A 15,026-nucleotide genomic window follows, 5' to 3' on the forward strand; every position below is an offset into this window, starting at 1 on the left:
CCTCTCCATAAAAAAATAAAAGGAGAAACTTGGTTTCGCTGTCATCTGTGGGAAACACAATCAAGAACTGAGGGTCTGAGGGAGGGGTGGGGACTTTTAAACTTGTTGTTGATTGTGTTTCCTGTCAGGTGGACCAGTCATCTCTCAGGTGTGCCGTCCTGGAAGATGACTGGAGAAAAAACATTTTTAAAAAATGTAAAAAAATCTCAGCTTCCCGGCTGAGGAGGCACTGATTGTTTGAATGCAGAGGCTGGGCGTGACATCATAACATCATGCCCGGCCTCTGAACAATCACAGACTGCGGCGACCATCTGGTTCACCAGAAATCGCTATGGTAAGCATCTGGGGCTGGCGGATCCTGTCTCTGACTTACCGCTGGAAGCGGCGAGTCGGTAGAAGCCCCAGGGGGCGAAGGGAGGGGGTGTCTGCTCTCGGAACAGCCGCTATGGTCATTCTTATGGTGTAGGGAATCACCGGCTGAAAAATCCAATATCTGAATGATGACTGTAGCTGCACAAAGTCAAGGACGTCATATGATGGCCGGCGGGCGGGAAGAGGTAAGAATGCTTTCAGAAATACAAGCGTTAACAAAATGGAAAGTAAAATTAACAGAAGAGAAATCAAATCAATATTGGCAAGTGTACCTAGAAGAAATGATGCAGATTTGAAGGCAAACCACTTTTGAAGGAACTCGGCAGGTAGGTTGTTCCAGACATCTTTTAGAACAAGCCACAGATCTGTCTCTTCATGTAATCCCAGACAGACTGGATGTTGTTGAGATCAGAGCTGTTTTACCAAACCATCACTTCTAGGACTCACTCATTCTTCTTTACACTGAAGAGGATTCTTAATGACAATGGCTATATATGTTTGGGGTTGTTGTCCTGCTGTCGAATAAATTTGGGACCAATCACACACCTCCCTAATGGTATGGCATGATGGATAAGTATCTGGCTGTATTTCTCAGCATTGAGGACACCACTGATCCTGACCAAATCGCCATCTGCAGAAATGTAGCCCCAAACTTGCATGGAAACTCTACCATGCTTTACGGTTTCCTGCAGACACCCATTATTGTAACACTGTCAACCCTTCACAAAGTGCCTCTTGCTACAGCCAAATATTTCACATTTTGACTCATCAGTCCAGAGCACCTTGCTTTAGCCATTTTAGGTCTATCAAAAAATAAACCATGTACAATTTTCACTGTTTAAACATTTTGTTAATTTCTGGGTGTCTTCATCAGACTGCCGGACACCATTTAGCGAGGCATGCCTTATGTTTGTTATCTTGGGATTTGAACACTTTCTTGGTTCCGATATGCCTAACCCACTGACAAAAATACAAATAAGAGAAGAGGTATTTTGACTTCCAAAAAGGTTATGTGACATTTTTAGCTACAGTGATTAGAACACTTGTCCTTTAACCCTGGTCAGCATGAATGTTGGTCATCAGACCCACATTTATAGTTTGAAGAAAGGATGAACAATGTATGACTCACGAAAATAACTAGTGATTCAGAGCATTTGGTTCTGACACATGCTGCATGCATTGCCAAGCTATTATGGCTTTGATACTGGATAGCCAATGACTCCAAACAGCATTTACTGATTTGAATCTTGTTTTTCTATATTTCATAATTTAAAAGGAACTCTAGGAAAAGCATTCTAACTGATCTACAAGACAGTGAGCACAATATCTCGAATTCCAGCAATAATAAAAACATAAAACAGTGCTTTATTTGGCAAGCCAAAGGTTGGTGTAAAGTCTACAAAAAAAAAAAAAAAATTACAAAATGTACTAGTAAATTTGACTTTGCATACATGTGACTGTGACAGAATGCTATAAACATCAAAGAGGAACCTTCCGGTTCAAGGCTTGCATAAATTAGTTCTGGCTCAGAGGTCATGGCATTTCAGTACAAAATTAGATGTAGACCATAGATAAAAATGCCAAAACAGACAGAGGGAGTGGCGCTTCACTCAACCCACCAGGGAAGGAGGGAGTGTTGCCTCACTTGTCCAGCTGGCAAGGAAGGGAATGACGTCCCAACTTATACAGCCAGCAAAGGAGTGACGCCATTGCTCATCCAGTTAGTGAGGAAGCAGAAAAAGGTAATAAGTATTTTCTCTATGGTTTTAAGTGACCAATTTACAGGTTGCATTGAAATGTTGAAACCCGCCATGTCATATTACATTGCTAATACTTCCCATATGACAACATCCCAAATGACCAGTTTAGAGATGCATAAACTACACAAGTAGCATACAATTTTAATAGCAATTGTTAAACATTTCAGCATTAATGCAGCCATAGGACAAAAAAATAATAATAGAAGTGATACTATACACTTTACAGACAAAATGAATGAAACACCAGGGTGGATTTGATTTAAATCACTAGTAAAATGGCTTGATTTAAATAATATTTTCTAAAGAGAAACTGTCACTTCTGTCCCGCTGTTGACTCACCGATGGTCCCATTCACTTTAATGGGAGGGCTGGTGATGCAGCAGTGACACAAGGTGAGGGACATGGTGGCAGCAGGTGAGTGGATGCCCACTAACAGGCGCTGCCATGATGGATCAAATTTATCAAATCATTCTCTGCAACCATTACCTTTTGTACCACCCCCTCCCTTTAGAATGGAAGCTCTATGAGCAGGGACCTCCTGTACCTTTTTTTTTTTATTGTACTGCAATTGTGTTGTCCCCCCTACACATTATAAAGCGTTGCGTAAACTGTTTTTTCGCCAGTGTCTAAGGTGTTGGTCACGGTTAAAGCGGGGTTCCACCCTAAAGTGGAACTTCCGCCGATCGGAACCCTCCCCCCCCTCCGGTGTCACAATTGGCACCTTACAGAGGGGAGGGGGGTGGAGATACCTGTCAAAGACAGGTATTTACACCCACTTCCGGGCATAGACTCCCGTGGGAGTCTATGTCATTTCCTGCCCTGCCGCGCTGTCTGCTGGGACACACACGGGTCCCAGTGACAGCGCGGAGAATTCCTATTGCGCTGCGCGACTCGCGCATGCGCAGTAGGGAACCGGGAAGTGAAGCCGATTCGCTTCACTTCCTGATTCCCTCACCTAGAATGGTGACTGCAGCAGCCGAGAGCCGAGCGATCGATCGGCCTCGGCATCGCTGGAACCAGGGACAGGTGAGTGTCCATTTATTAAAAGTCAGCAGCTGTAGTATTTATAGTTGCTGGCTTTTAATATTTTTTTTTTAGGTGGAATCCCTCTTTAAGATCTGTGTTGAAGAAGCTCCCTGGAAAGGCCAGCAGGGTCAAGGAGCTGCACAAATCGGATCCATTCAAAGGCCACATTTAAAGAGGAAGTAAACCCTGATGGAGTTTACTTCCTCTTTCATTCCCTGCAAAGGCAAAGCATAATGGACTACTATGCATCGCATAGTAGCCCATTATGTGTCTCTTACCTGACACAGGAGCCAGCGAAGTCGCCGCTGTCCCCTGTAGTCCGCCGCATCCATCTTGCTGGTGGCGTCTCGCAGCTCCGCCACTGTCATTCGGCGAAGCCGCGATGATGTCACTCCCGCGCATTCGCATGGGAGTCGACACACGCGGCAGCTCCATTCTTGAAAATGCCGCGCTCAGTGCGCCGGCGCATGCGCCGTAGACAGCGGTGCCCGTTTTCGGGCAAATATCTCCTAAACCATATAGGTTTAGGAGATATTGCTTGGACCTACAGGTAAGCCTTAATCTAGGCTTACCTGTAGGTCAAAGTGGTTTGTAAGGGTTTACAACCACTTTAAAGGCTAAGGTGAAATTTGATTAAGAAAAAATAAAAATTAATAAAATAATCTGATTTAAAATAAAAATTTTAAGAAAAATCTTTTTTTTTTATAATCATTGAGTTATAGCCACCCTCTTAACCATAACACCCAAAAATACATTGTGACAGCAAAACATGAATCCTCGAGCTGAATTCCAGGTACTGTACAGATTTCATTAGTTACATTGGTCTGGCTTGCACCGATGTAAGCATACATTTACCAATGCAGAGGAATCACTGTGGAATCTCCGCTACTGCAGTGATCACTGCAGTCTCCCAGGTCCTGTACCGAGCACTTGCCCTGCTTTATAGTAACCACAGGCGGTCACCAGTTTAGCACATGCAAATTCACAGAATACCCTGCATATGACTGGATAAGGTAGAGAGACAGGATGTTAATATCAATCTCCACCAAATCAAATTAGTGATCACCTTGCATTTACTGAGAAATGCCTCAGCCGCGGGTACTGACATCACCGCCTGGGCTCCCTCCTCCTTCCACGGCCGCCGGGCCAGTAGGAGAGAGGAGCAGTGCCTCTCGCATGCGCAGTAGGGTTCCCGGCGTGAAGCTGTAAGGCTTCATTGCCCGGTTCCCTTACTCACAATGGGGGCGGCGTGCACCTGACAGCTGATGGAAACATCAGCTGCGGTGCCGACATCGCTGGATTCCATGACAGGCAAGTGTCCGATTATTAAAAGTCAGCAGCTCGGCGGACCCAAGCTTGGACCAAGGTAGGCATGCATATGCTATACCCCAGGGGCTGCTGGAGAATCACGGTAGTAGTCTCAGCTTTAATCTGTACCTCTAAAGTCATAAATATTAGCATGTAACACATAACTGCCAATGACAGAAATACAAGAAAGCTCAAAGATCCATTACCTTCCCTTATTGCCACAAAATTATTTACTACCAATCAATTCTTAGCATTAAAAACCAAGATAGAAACCCGGTGGCTTATACGGACAGTCTAATTTCTAATGCATACTGGTGCTATTTACCCACTTCCTACCCACCATTCAAAATATCCCAATGGCGCAATGTGGTTGCATTATCCTGACTGGACGTCATATGACGTCCAGCAGGATAACAGGGTAATGTGCCCCCGTGGTGATCGGTGGTGTGTCAGTCTGACTTCGGCTCTTTACCATGTGATCAGCTCTGTCCGTTTATCGGCTTTTCCTCTACTTGCACTGACAGACGCAAGTAGAGGAGAGACAATCAGCTGCTCTGATTGGGGGGGGGGGGGGGGGGGTGATCTGCGCTGATAATCAGTGCATTGATTATCAGTGCAGACCCATCGAGGATGTCCACTGGAATCCACCACGCAAGACCACCAGGGATGGCAATCAGTGCCCATTAGGATGGCACTCTGCCCATCAGTGATTGCCTGTCAGTGCCTCCTGAAATGTGCTGCCTATCAGTGCACAACAGTGCCACCTACGGGTGCCCGGTGCCACAGAGTGTCCATCAGTGCCACCATCAGCGAAGGAGAGAATGTAATTATTTACAAAAAGTTTTATAACAAAGAAAAACTTTATTTGGGGAGCAAATAGTAAAAACCCTAGTGGTGATCAAATAAAACCAAAAAAAATCAATTTGTGGGGGTAGGAGGAAAAAAAAAAAAAATAATAATTTGGGTACAGTGCTGCATATCCGTGCAATTGTCATTCTAAATGTGACAGTGCTGAAAGTTGAAACTTGGACTGGGCAGGAAGGGGGTGAAAGTGCCCAGTATTGAAGTGGTTAAATAATGACAGTACTGAAGTGACGGCGTTGTAGAAAGAAACAAAAACCAATTGGCACAATAATGAAAAATAATCGCATGCTAAGAAGAGGAAAAGATTAAAGGTAGGACCTGTATGCTTTGTGGAAATCAAATGTTTACAAAAAGCTCACATAAAAGAGCACTGCAAGTTCTAACAGAGAGGAGCCATTAGTGTAAAATGATAAACCATTTCCTTATATCAAAAACTTCCCAGGTCATCTGAAGAAACAAACAGGAGATTTCACACAGGCGTACACCAACCAGGAGGCCTCCACCTCACACTTAATGCCTGGGTATACATTAAACCTAACATTTCAATGCCCATAAAATATATCCAACACCCAATGACAATGTATAAATAGTATGTTAACAATTAATGTGACACTATACAGCATTCTAATTCTCCAGAAACGACTGATGTGGCCCTATGCACATTACACATCCCATAGTCCCTAGTCCATCGTGGGAGCGAGTAAGAGAAGAGTGAGAAGGCAACTCCAATCCTACACACAGCGGGAATATGGAAAACGAATGTAGCCTCCAACCTGAAGTCTCTTCACAGCATCAGGAAAAAATAAATAAAAAAAATTTACATACTAAATACACTATATATATATATATATATATATATATATATATATATATATATATATATATATATATATATATATATATATATATATATATATACACATACATATATACATACACACACATATACATATATATATATATATACATACACACACACACACACACACACTTTTATGGCATCCCAGTCTGTTGAGAGATATGGAAGCTGCTACTGCTCACCTCCTCTTCCAAACAAGGATACTGTCCAACTTTCATGCTGTTCTAGTGACCTCCAAAAAGAAAGGACAATAGGACTGTGCTAGTGATAAATGTACAACATATAAACCATGGTAAAACTATTTATTGTCATAAAAGTAGAGGTTCCAGACCCATGGGCTCCGTGGCCTGTTTGCAGCTGGTCTGCGAAGGCTGCAGGAGGTGTAGCGGGCGAGCAAAGAGATGACATCTCTCACCGCCCACCCCGCATGACCACTGTTCCACCTTCAGTCAGGATAGGATGGAACCCAGCAACTGTGCACATATCCGTTTCCCCGCTCGGATGCCGTAGCACTGGGGAGAGGCTGCAAGAAGAGGGTGCAAGTCTTTCACAGCAGGAAAAAAGCCCCTTACAAATTGCCTCAAAATAATTAAGTGGCAAGCTGCATCTGGTATTGTTTTTTTGGTAGCAGGATGCAGTAACAATCCGCAATTGGTGGCAGGCTGAAACAATGACATTCTACATATGGTGGCAGACTGCAACAGTGACCAACTACATCTGGTGGTAGAATAGTGACGAGCTGCATCGGGTGGCAAGTTACAAGCTGCATTAGGTGGCAGGTGATGGTGGCAAGTGACACATTCAAGGCACCCTGATCCTGCATTATGGTGATTTGAATCATTTTAATATTACATTACAATGTAATAATAGAAATAATGCATTTCAATTATCCTGACACCATATCAACCATGGTGTCGTGATGACACCAGGGCCCACCTGGTCCTTGGCAAAATTTTCTTCCCCAAAACCAGTCCCTGGTGCCAGAAAAGTTGGAGACTGCTGATACACAGTATTTCTCAATAAAATAATGTTTAAACAAGTTTACAGGAGCAATTGGTACAAATGTTGACCACTTCTAAGGGGACTTTAACAATTGTTTTAACAAGATTATAGAGTACTTGTGCACAGAAAATACACCAAAGTACTCCAGAGTTTAGTCAGGAAAAATCCTTACAATTATCCTTGTAGTGACTGGCAGTTCCAGCCCTGAGGTAGGGGTATCTTATTCTTCATTGCACTGAAGTAGCACTAGAAAATCTTAATTGTCTCATTTTGGTGGGGATGTAGCTTTGATGATACAGCTTTGGTGCTGCCCTAATAGTCCAGGAACACAAATGCAGATTTGGAATTCTGGCTTGACTCGCTGTATGTTTGTTTCTAGGTCAGTGACAAAGTAATAAATCTCTGGAATAGCACAACAGCCAGACCAGTAGTATTTTCAGGTGGCCTCTGGATGTCTTAGTGTGATCTGGAGACAGCATGGTTACAAGTTCTCTGCAGCCTCAGCAGATGCACCTAGCTTGCAGTTCTTAATGTGCTTTGCCTAGCTCTACCATTCTATAAATAAAAACTGCAGCAAATACATGTCCACTATTTGTTTTAGCTAAAGAACTGAAACTAAAAGTGCAAATCAAAAGGGATTTTTCTGTCCCCAAAAGCAATCAAATACAAGCGATTACCATAACAAGTTCTGGGCAAAAAGATGGAGCTAGAAAACTCCTGGAAGTCACTCAAGTTATCTACTAATATCGCTTGTAGTAGAAGTTCGAGGCCAGCATGCTCTGAAAGCTTGAACTACAATCTAGTTAGCCAAAAAATATAATCACCCTAATTTTAATCTACTTTTGTTGATGGCTAACACAATACAACACTCTAGTGCTGCTAATACTGCTTGAAGGTAATCCACAATAGACAGCACAGCCACCAGAGACTTTCCTCTGGTGGAGGATAAACTCTGATCCAATTAAAGAGAGTTTTATTTTTTAATGCATAGTTGATGGGGGTCACTAAACAGAACTGCTGAACACCTTAACCTAAGCTTCTTTTAATGGAAGCACAGCCAATAGTTTATGACTTGACAACATAACAAATGCTGTGCCTGAGCCCATCTTTCACTTTACTACACACCATTTGTTTTTTGTTCAATCCAGCTGGCTAAACGAAAATTTTTTAAAAAAAAACAAAAAAAAAAAAACAACACTTGACAGATTGATGTAATAACACAAGCAATGTTAGTAAAGAAAAAACCCAAATACATCCCCCCTGCTGTGCAATTGTGTTCTGACAGGAGGACCGCCCAGGAGTGTCTCCCCAGGACACACTAGTAAGCACTCACAGCCATTGGCTGCGAGAGCTGATCAGTTGCTGGTTGGCTGCTGGCTTTCCAGCATGCCCGTTCAACATAAGCCAGCTTCTATGGGACAGGCTGCTGTGCATATTGGCTGAGTGTCGGCTGGCTTCTGTTAAAACGGGCCAATATTGGGCCCGTGTGTACCAGCCATAATTGCACCTTCTGAGTAACCTTGATTAAAATGGGCACCTTTGAAAACCATGAGATTTCCCTTGTCATTCTGTGCAACTCAAATAGCATCAGAAGTCACTAGCCTGAACCAGGCCAAAACCATGCGCAGGACTGGTTTAATGGCTCCTACCGATAGTTGGGACATGGGCACTTTGAGTGTCATTGAGGCCTCCAGCAGCCTGACAGCAATGAGACACGTCCTGCTCCATCAGTTGAGCAAGGCTTGCCTTGGACAACTGGTCACACACAGCAGCTATTTAAATGTATTAACCTATATAGTGCAGCGGAACGGATAGATGCATCATTCACAACCCACATAAAAAGCAGATAAGTAGGGTTGGCATGTCCATTTTACATTTTCTTCATGGGGTTGTTTTTAATGCTTGTTTGCACAATTAACATTTACAGATAAGCACTGAGCTGTAAAGAATGACTGCTATCAGAGACATAAAGAACTCAAGGAAATAAACGATTCCCTTTCTGCAATTCCTATGTCAAATAAAGGTCACAATGGTGTTTGCAAAGAATGACATTGAAGGGAGGTATAGATTCTTAAAGAATGGATTATTTTAAATTAAAGCAAAAACCCAGTGTGCTGTACAGCATGCGGATGGCATTTGTTTTTGGTTGATAGCTATATATCTAATGACACGCAGTTCAATACGAGATCAGATTCAGTTCAATACAAGATCTGATGCATTTGGGACAGCAATGCAACCAAACAACCAGATAAGAGCTTGACCTACAAAAAAACAACACCACCCCCCTCGTAACAACCCACAGTACAATTACACATCACAAAGGTAATAAACGTTCCCTGTAAACATAGTGAACAATAATAAAAGGTGTAAGCATATTTCCCTGTATATACACGTTTACATATTTCCAACCAAGGTGCTAAACAAGATGCCTGCTCAGTTTAGCCTATAGATGGCAAATGCATGCAAACCACAAAAAGCGTGTGCACTTGAATAGGAATATAAAATATATTTTTATTTTTTATTTATCACGTTTGTTTTTTTGCAAAACATGGGAGATGACCGAGACAAAGACCGTACACAATTTCATTAGGATATTCTATGTATTCTATTATTGCTGGAGATCATGTCTCAACTGCTCTACATCAGCATCCATGACGCCGATGCATTTGTCTGGCAGCCTTGCACTCCATTTCCCATGCAGAGAATTCCGCAAGCCCCACACTCTGTCCTTCCATGGGTGTTCCCACTGCTGTCATCATTTCTACACACCAGCAAGGTGAGGCGATGAGAACCTTGTCCTCGTTCATTCACCATCATGCAGATGCAGAGCTCCGCAGACCTAATACAGAACCATATTTATTTTTCATCTAAATGACACCAGCTGTATGAATGGTGTCAGAAGAGGAGGACTGGGGGGGGGGGGGGGGGGTTGTGTCCACCCATCAGCAGTCACATAGAACAGATATTACCAGGAGCCCAGACACACACAGATGTACAGGCTCATCACATCCATAAGAAGAAGATAGAATAAAAAAGGGCAGGTGATGGATGGATTGTTCTACATCTACAAAAGGGAGGTCTGCATCCATCCATGGGTGACAGCTCGTTGCTTTGCCCTCCCCAACACACACACACACACACCAGCCCCTTTTGTTCTGTCACAGCAGCACAGATAACACAGCACACGGACACCCCCATTGTTGTGAATGGACATTTCTAGCACACTGATGGCTGGATGTGAGCAGTGCGGGACACAGTGCTGGGTGACAAGACATCACATCGTTCATCAGCTGCTGCCAGCACGATGAGCGGACCGTGTCCGGCTTCCCATGATGGAAGGAAGCCCTGGAATGACACATTGTAGGAGAACGATGAAGTCCCCCTGACCATCAGACAGCAATAAAGAGATCGCACCTACCCCATCATCATCATCATCATCACCACCATGATCTCACAGCTCTCCTCCATCCTGCCTCCAGACTGCTGCACAGCATGCGCGCTCCCGGCTACATGGGATCACATGATCCTCACACACACCCAGCGCTGGAGGTGAGAGCAGGGGGCGGGACAGGCGGGCACGAGCATCGCTTCCAGCGTTACTACTGCAGGGAGGAGGGGAGGAGCCCCGGCATACAGTGACAGCATATATGGGGGGGGGGGGGGGGGGGGCACACACAGACAGCCAGGAGGAGATCGCACCAATGTATATGTATACAGCACTGCCCCGGCCTTCATCACAGCCACCCCTATTAGCACGACACACGGCCACCCTGTGCCTCTGTCATCCACGATCTGTCCTTCTATTACTATCCATTATTTAGGATTTAGCCCGCAATTACCCTACAGCACCAGCAGGGGCAGCATCCTCCCTACAGTGCCCCTCAATACCCTACTAACCTGAACAGTCCATGTAGTAGTGCTTGGACAAATATAAAAGGTATCTAAACCTAGAAATAAAAAAATGTCAGCTATTACAGCTCACCCTCATATGTGGTGGCTGCATTCATTTTAATTTAGCAGGACTTGTTCCTACAGGGCAGAGGCGTAACTAGAAACTTCAGGGCCCCAGTGAAAGAAACCATGAAGGGGCCCCCCGGGTGACCCAACCCCATGTGTCACCCCTGTACACCTGGATAGGAGGAGGGGCAGCATATGGCGGAACCAATCCCCTCCATTTTCTTCCTGCGGTGGCTGAAGGCCAGGAGGAGGGAGAGAAGAAGTAGGCTTTGAGTAACTGCAGGAGGAAATTGGAGGGTATTGGTTCCTCCATATTACACCCCTCCTATCCAGGTGTACAGGGGTGAGAAATGGGGCCCCAGGAGCATGGGGGTGGCATGAGTGGCAGCGAGAGGTGGTGGTAGTAGTGATGGGGGGGGTTGATGACAGTGAGGGGGTGAGATCAGTGGCGGGGGAGGGTATAGTGAGAGATAGGGGGGGGTGCGGAGATGGTGAGAGATCAGTGGGAGGGGAGGGGTGGGGAGAACATGCAAAAAGAGAACCCCTCAGGGACTTTGAGTTATATTGCCTTGAAAAAGTTTTCATACCCCTTTAATTTTATACATTTTGCCATGTTAACAACAATGTTAACAACTAAAAATGTAAATGGATTTATTGTGATAGACCAAACACAAAGTGGTACATAATAAATTATGAAATGAAAGTTAAATGATGAAAGGATTTTCCAAATTTTTTTACAAATAAATTATGTGAAAAGTGTTTTGTACATTTGTATTCAGCCTCCCTGAGTCAATACTTTGTAGAACCACCTTTCGTTACAATTACAGCTGCAGTCTTTTTGGGGATGTCTCTAGCAGCTTTGCACATATAGAGAGTGACATTTTTGACCATTCTTCTCTGCAAAATTGCTCAAGCTCTGTCAGATTGGATAGAGAGTGTCTGAACAGCAATTTTCAAGTCTTGCCACAGATTCTCAATTGGATTTAGGTCTGGACTTTGATTGGGCCATTCCAACACATGGATAAACCATTCCATTGTAGCGCTGGCTGAATTTTTAGCATTGTTGTCCTGCTGGAAGATGAACCTCTGCTCCAGTCTCAAGTCTTTTGTAGACCAACAGGTTTTCTACTAAGATTGCCCTGTATTTGGATCCATCCATCTTCCCATCAACTCTGACCAGCTTCCCTGTCCCTGCTGAAGAAAAGCATCCCGGCAACATGATGCCACTGCCACCACGTTTCACGGTGGGGATAGTGTGTTCAGGGTGATGTGCAGTGTTCGTTTTCCACCACAGTGTTTTGCTTTTAGGCCAAAAAAATAAAAATTTTGGTCTCACCTGACCAGAGCACCTTCTTCACATTGTTGGCTGTGTCCCCCACATGGCTTTTCACAAACTGCAAACTGGACTTTTTATGGCTTTCTTTCAACAATGGCTTCCTTCTTGTCACTCTTCCATAAAGGCCAGATTTGTGGAGTGCACGACTAATAGTTGTCCTGTGGACAAATTCTTCCACCTGAGCTGCGGATCTCTGCAGCTCCTCCAGTTACCTCTCCTTGCCCGGCCTGCCAGTTTAGGTGGATGGCCGTGTCTTGGTAGGTTTGCAGTTGTGCCATACTCTTTCCATTTTCGGATGATGGATTGAATAGTGCCCCGTGAGAAAGCTTGGGATATTTTTTCATAACCTAACCCTGCATTAACTTCTCCACTACCAGACCTGTCTGGTGTGCTCCTTGGCCTTCATGATGTGGTTTGTTCACTAAGGTTCTCTAACAAACCTCTGAGGGCTTCACAGAATGGCTGTTTTTTTTTTTACAGAGATTAAAACACAGGTGGACTCTATTTACTATTAGGTGACTTCTGAAGACAACTGGTTCCAATAGATTTTAGTTAGGGGTATCAGAGTAAAGGGGGCTGAATACAAATGCACGCTACACTTTTCAGATATTTGTAAAACCATTTATCAATTTTCATTCCACTTCACAATTATGTGCCATTTTGTGCCAATATATCACATAAAAGCTCAATAAAATACATTTACGTTTTTGGTTGTAACATGACAAAATGTGGAAAATTTAAAAAGGTGTATGAATACTTTTTCAAGGCACTGCAAGACAGGGTAATAGAGTTTAACCACTTCCTGACCAGCGCACGACGATGTACGTCGACAGAATGGCACGGGCAGGCATATTGGCGTACAGCAGGGCTTGACAAATTTGCTTGGAATCTAGGAGCCAGCTAAAAAAGTTAGGAGCCAGGTCGGTAACGGCAATCCAGACCTGTCCCTGGCCTGACATGGAGACGAGTGAGGGGAGGATAGCGCGGCCCCCCCACCTGTCTCCATGTCATTGCCCATAGCTCTTAGAGGGACATTTTTTTTTATTTTTTTATTTTCAAATGACAATTTTTTTTTTTTTTTTTTTTTTTTTTATTGCATTTTAGTCTAAATTTGAGATCTGAGGTCTCTCTGACCCCAGATCTCATATATTTAAGAGGACCTGTCCTGTTTTTTTCAATTACAAGGGATTTTTACATTCCTTGTAATAGGAATAAAAGTGACAATTTTTTTTTTTAAAAGCACCGTGAAAAAAAAAAAAGTTAAAATAAGAAAAAAAAAAAATGTTTTAAATGCGCCCTGTCCTGCCAAGCTTGCGTGCAGAAGCGAACGCAAACGTGAGTAGTGCCCGCATAGGAAAGCGGTGTTCAAACCACACATGAGGTATCGCTGCGTTCGGTAGAGCGAGAGCAATAATTCTAGCCCTAGACCTCCTCTGTAACCCAAAACGTGCAACCTGTAGAATTTTTTAAACGTCGCCTATGGAGATTTTAAAGGCTAAAAGTTTGTCGCCATTCCATGAGCGGACGCAATTTTGAAGCGTGACATGTTGGGTATCAATTTATTCGGTGTAACATTATTTTTCACAATATAAAAAAATTGGGCCAACTTTACTGTTATATTTAATTAAAAAAATAAGACTTTTTCCCCGAAAATGCGCTTGTAAGTCCGCTGCACAAATACGGTGTGACAGACAGTATTGCAACGACCACCATTTTATTCTCTAGGTTGTTAGAACTCCTAAACACATTATATATATATATATATATATATATATATATATATATATATATATATATATATATATATATATATATATATATATATATATATATATATATATATATATACACACACACATATACACACATATACACACACACACATTTTTTTTTTTTTTTTATTCTAAGTAAAGGTGAGATGGGTGGGCAGTGAAAGCTTCATTAGCATCGCTGGCTGTCATACCAACAGCCACCACTAGATGGCGCCAGATTACAGAACTAAACATAGGACCACAGAAGGCCTCAAAGCCGCGGCCTCAATTACCGGCCGGCGGCGGCGCGGCCCGACACGATCACGCCAGGGGGGGGGTGGAAGGAGACAGGATACCCCCGCTGTGCTGCCCCAGGCGCCAGATCACAAATTCTAGTCGCCAATGCGATCTGGCGCCCGGGGTTTGTCGAGCCCTGGCATACAGGTACGTCCAATATTCAATGCCGCCCTGCCATCGGGAGCGCGCCGCCGGCGGCGCGCTCCCGCGCTGGTCGGGACCCCCGTGAGTCCGGTCGCGGGACCCGCGGACTCTATCGCCGCGGGCATCATTTTTTGCCGTGTAAACAGCATTTTTCCATTCTGCCTAGCAACTAGTGACGCTGATCTCTGCTCCATGTGATTGGAGCAGAGACCAGTGTTCACTAAATGAAAGCCCAACCCCCCCACAGTTAGTAACACACCCCTAGGAACACTTAACCCCTACACTGCCACCCACTGGTTAACCCCTTCACTGCCAGTGTCATTTACACAGGAATCACTGCATTTATATAG

General features: G+C 43.9%; 1 protein-coding gene across 7 annotated transcripts in view; it reads right to left on the minus strand.

Annotated features, from left to right (window-relative positions):
- Positions 1–15,026, minus strand: part of APC (APC regulator of Wnt signaling pathway) — a 208,352-nt gene that overhangs the window by 139,056 nt on the left and 54,270 nt on the right. The window contains exon 1 of one of the 7 annotated variants that reach the window (XM_077462283.1): positions 10,610–10,733. The exons of the other annotated variants lie outside the window; for them this stretch is intronic. The gene's annotated coding sequence lies outside the window, so the exon portion shown is untranslated. Of the gene's footprint in view, positions 1–10,609; positions 10,734–15,026 lie in introns of those variants that run through there. 7 annotated transcript variants of the gene reach the window in all.

The sequence above is a fragment of the Lithobates pipiens genome, unplaced genomic scaffold, assembly GCF_037356315.1.
Source record: "Lithobates pipiens isolate NorthernLeopardFrog02 unplaced genomic scaffold, aLitPip1_a1.2 Scaffold_3, whole genome shotgun sequence".
In the NCBI taxonomy this organism is placed as follows: Eukaryota; Metazoa; Chordata; class Amphibia; order Anura; family Ranidae; genus Lithobates; species Lithobates pipiens.